A 5,000-nucleotide genomic window follows, 5' to 3' on the forward strand; every position below is an offset into this window, starting at 1 on the left:
AGGCATGCACGCCCTGTATTTCGTTCGAGGGACGTTGGCCGGGGTGCACGCAATGGGAGGCCCATCGCGCACACCTACTCCCCCCGTGGGGGGGGGAGAGGGGGTGCCGGACCACCACCCCCTAAAGAGCATTAGAGATTTTACAGATATGCTACCAGTAGACGTTAAAATGTCTGAAACGGGGACACTTTTTCCAAACAAGCAAATCCCACACCGAGGGTGCGCAGGTGCCGATGGTGGTCGAGGCATGTGCCCGCAACAAGGGCCAACGTGAGCCGATGGTGGTCGAGGCAACCGCCCGCACCAGCTCGAGGCATGTGCCCACACCAAGGCCCGGCATGTATCGATGGTGTTCGACGTAGGGGCCATCTTCTGCTGATGGTGGTCGAGGCAAGAGCCCGCACCAAGGGCCAGCGTGTGCCCATGGTGCTCGAGGCAACCGTCCGCACCAGGGCCCAGCGTGTGCCGATGGTGGTCGAGGCAACCGCCCGCACCAGGGCCCAGCGTGTGCCGATGGTGCTCGAGGCAACCGCCCGCACCAAGGGCCGGCTTGTGCCGATGGTGTTCGAGGCAACCGCCCGCACCAGGGCCCAGCGTGTGCCGATGGTGGTCGAGGCAACCGCCAGCACCAGGGCCCAGCGTGTGCCGATGGTGGTCGAGGCAACCGCCCGCACCAAGGCCGAGCGTGTGCCGATGGTGGTCGAGGCAAGCGCCCGCACCAGGGCCCAGCGTGTGCCGATGGTGGTCGAGGCAAGCGCCCTCACCAAGGCCGAGCGTGTGCCGGTGGTGGTCGAGGCAACCGCCCGCACCAGGGCCCAGCGTGTGCCGATGGTGGTCGAGGCAAGCGCCCGCACCAAGGCCGAGCGTGTGCCGATGGTGGTCGAGGCAAGCGCCCGCACCAGGGCCCAGCGTGTGCCGATGGTGGTCGAGGCAAGCGCCCTCACCAAGGCCGAGCGTGTGCCGATGGTGGTCGAGGCAACCGCCCGCACCAAGGGCCGGCGTGTGCCGATGGTGTTCGAGGCAACCGCCCGCACCAGGGCCCAGCGTGTGCCGATGGTGGTCGAGCCAGGAGCCCGCACCAAGGGCCGGCTTGTGCCGATGGTGTTCGGGGCAACCGCCCGCACCAGGGCCCTGCGTGTGCCGATGGTGCTGGGGGCAACCGCCCGCACCAGGGCCCAGCGTGTGCCGATGGTGCTGGGGGCAAGCGCCCGCACCAGGGCCCAGCGTGTGCCGATGGTGCTGGGGGTAACCGCCCGGACCAGGGCCCAACGTGTGCCGATGGTGGTCGAGGGAACCGCCCGCACCAGGGCCCAGCGTGTGCCGATGGTGCTGGGGGCAAGCGCCCGCCCCAGGGCCCAGCGTGTGCCGATGGTGCTGGGGGCAAGCGCCCGCCCCAGGGCCCAGCGTGTGCCGATGGTGCTGGGGGCAAGCGCCCGCCCCAGGGCCCAGCGTGTGCCGATGGTTATCGGGGCAACCGGCCGCACCAGGGCCCAGGGTCTGCCGATGGTGCTCGAGGCAACCGCCCGCACCAAGGCTCAGCATGTGCCGATTGTGATCGAGGCAACAACCCACACCAGGGCCCAGCTTGTGCCGATGGCGGTCGAGGCAAGTGCCCGTACCGAAGGGCAGCCTATGCCGATGATGGTCGATGCATGTGCCATCACCATGCGCCATCATGTGCCATTGATGGTCGAGGCCTTGGCCGAAGTTCGATTTTGAGCCACGGTGCCCATGCTTGGCTCCAGCATGTGCTGGTGCCGCATTTTTTTCACTCGGGACAGCATCGCCGGAGCATCGCCGGAGTACCGCCGGAGAACCTGACCGGCGGCATTGGGGTTCCGGCGATTGGGAGGGGGGCCGGGGGGGTGTGCGCACATGATGTGCGATGGGTGCTGGTACTTGGCCTTGTGTTGGCCCCCTATCCCTCATCAAACCTCTGAGAATTCACACCCCCTTAAAGAGCATTTGAGATTTTACAGGTTTGCTACCAGTAGCCGTTAAAGTGTCTGAAATGGGGACACTTTTTTCAAACGGTCACAAAATCTTCTCTACTTCGAGTTTTTAGCTGAATTTTTTTGTGCATGCCAACAAAAATAGAAGGATCATGCCTACAAAATTTGGGGCCAAAAATCCTTATAAAAAAATTTTAAAAAATCCCGAACCGCAAAAAGTTTCGAAAATCATGAAAAATAGAAAACGAGTCATCTTCCAACGAAACTTCACGTGAAGGCTTAGGGGACCATTGTATGAATTTACAAGCCATAAAAATGGCATTGGCACGGCAGAAATTTGAAGATGTGCCTAAACCCACCAGGGCCCAGCGTGTGCCGATGGTGCTCGAGGCAACCGCCCGCACCAGGGCCCAGCGTGTGCCGATGGTGCTCGAGGCAAGCGCCCGCACCAGGGCCCAGCGTGTGCCGACGGTGGTCGAGGCAACCGCCCGCACCAGGGCCGATAGTGTGCCAATGGTGCTCGAGGCAACCTGTCGCACCAGGGCCCAGCGTGTGCCGATGGTGATCGAGGCAACCTGCCGCACCAGGGCCCAGCGTGTGCCGATGCTGGTCGAGGCAAGCGCCCGCACCAGCGCCCAGCGTGTGCCGATGGCGCTCGAGGCAACCGACCGCACCAGGGCCCAGCGTGTGCCGATGGTGCTCGAGGCAACCTGCCGCACCAGGGCCCAGCGTGTGCCGATGGCGCTCGAGGCAAGCTCCCGCACCAGGGCCCAGCGTGTGCCGATGGTGCTCGAGGCAACCTGCCGCACCAGGGCCCAGCGTGTGCGGATGGTGCTCGAGGCAAGCGCCCGCACCAGGGCCCAGCGTGTGCCGATGGTGGTCGAGGCAACCGCCCGCACCAGGGCCCAGCGTGTGCCGATGGTGGTCGAGGCAACCTGCCGCACCAGGGCCCAGCGTGTGCCGATGGTGCTCGAGGCAACCGACCGCACCAGGGCCGAGCGTGTGCCGATGGTGGTCGAGGCAAGCGCCCGCACCAGGGCCCAGCGTGTGCCGATGGTGCTCGAGGCAACCGACCGCACCAGGGCCGAGCGTGTGCCGATGGTGCTCGAGGCAAGCGCCCGCACCAGGGCCCAGCGTGTGCCGATGGTGGTCGAGGCAACCTGCCGCACCAGGGCCCAGCGTGTGCCGATGGTGGTCGAGGCAAGCGCCCGCACCGGGGCCCAGCGTGTGCCGATGGTGGTCGAGGCAACCGCCCGCACCGGGGCCCAGCGTGTGCCGATGGTGGTCGAGGCAACCGCCCGCACCGGGGCCCAGCGTGTGCCGATGGTGGTCGAGGCAACCTGCCGCACCAGGGCCCAGCGTGTGCCGATGGTGCTCGAGGCAACCGACCGCACCAGGGCGGAGCGTGTGCCGATGGTGGTCGAGGCAACCGCCCGCACCAGGGCCCAGCGTGTGCCGATGGTGGTCGAGGCTGCCGATGGTGGTCGAGGCAACCTGCCGCACCAGGGCCCAGCGTGTGCCGATGGTGGTCGAGGCAACCGACCGCACCAGGGCCGAGCGTGTGCCGATGGTGCTCGAGGCAAGCTGCCGCACCAGGGCCCAGCGTGTGCCGATGGTGGTCGAGGCAACCGCCCGCACCAGGGCCCAGCGTGTGCCGATGGTGCTCGAGGCAACCTGCCGCACCAGGGCGGAGCGTGTGCCGATGGTGGTCGAGGCAAGCGCCCGCACCAGGGCCCAGCGTGTGCCGATGGTGGTCGAGGCAACCGACCGCACCAGGGCCCAGCGTGTGCCGATGGTGCTCGAGGCAACCTGCCGCACCAGGGCCCAGCGTGTGCCGATGGTGGTCGAGGCAAGCGCCCGCACCAGGGCCCAGCGTGTGCCGATGGTGGTCGAGGCAAGCGCCCGCACCAGGGCCCAGCGTGTGCCGATGGTGCTCGAGGCAACCGACCGCACCAGGGCCGAGCGTGTGCCGATGGTGGTCGAGGCAAGCGCCCGTACCAGGGCCCAGCGTGTGCCGATGGTGATCGAGGCAAGCGCCCGCACCAGGGCCCAGCGTGTGCCGATGGCAGTGCCCAGCGTGTGCCGATGGTGGTCGAGGCAAGCGCCCGCACCAGGGCCCAGCTTTTGCCGATGGTGATCGAGGCAACCGGCCGCTCGAGGGCGCAGCGTGTGCCGATGGTTATCGGGGCAACCGGCCGCACCAGGGCCCAGGGTCTGCCGATGGTGCTCGAGGCAACCGCCCGCACCAAGGCTCAGCATGTGCCGCTGGTGATCGAGGCAACAACCCACACCAGGGCCCAGCTTGTGCCGATGGCGGTCGAGGCAAGTGCCCGTACCGAAGGGCAGCCTATGCCGATGATGGTCGATGCATGTGCCATCACCATGCGTCATCATGTGCCATTGATGGTCGAGGCCTTGGCCGAAGTTCGATTTTGAGCCACGGTGCCCATGCTTGGCTCCAGCATGTGCTGGTGCCGCATTTTTTTCACTCGGGACAGCATCGCCGGAGCATCGCCGGAGTACCGCCGGAGAACCTGACCGGCGGCATTGGGGTTCCGGCGATTGGGAGGGGGGCCGGGGGGGTGTGCGCACATGACGTGCGATGGGTGCTGGTACTTGGCCCTTGTGTTGGCCCCCTATCCCTCATCAAACCTCTGAGAACTCACACCCCCTTAAAGAGCGTTTGAGATTTTACAGGTTTGCTGCCAGTAGCCGTTAAAGTGTCTGAAATGGGGACACTTTTTTCAAACGGTCACGAAATCTTCTCCGGTTCGAGTTTTTAGCTGAATTTTTTTGTGCATGCCAACAAAAATAGAAGGATCACGTCCACAAAATTTGGGGCCAAAACTCCTTCTAAAAAAATTCTAAAAAATCCCGAACCGCAAAAAGTTTCGAAAATCGTGAAAAATAGAAAACGAGTCATCTTGCAACGAAACTTCACGTGAAGGCTTAGGGGACCATTGTATGAATTTACAAGCCATAAAAATGGCATTGGCACGACAGAAATTTGAAGATGTGCCTAAACCCACCTAGCACCCGATCGATCCC

Source organism: Durio zibethinus, unplaced genomic scaffold, assembly GCF_047325235.1.
Source record: "Durio zibethinus cultivar Kanyao isolate XHJ-2024 unplaced genomic scaffold, ASM4732523v1 HiC_scaffold_3, whole genome shotgun sequence".
NCBI lineage: Eukaryota > Viridiplantae > Streptophyta > Magnoliopsida > Malvales > Malvaceae > Durio > Durio zibethinus.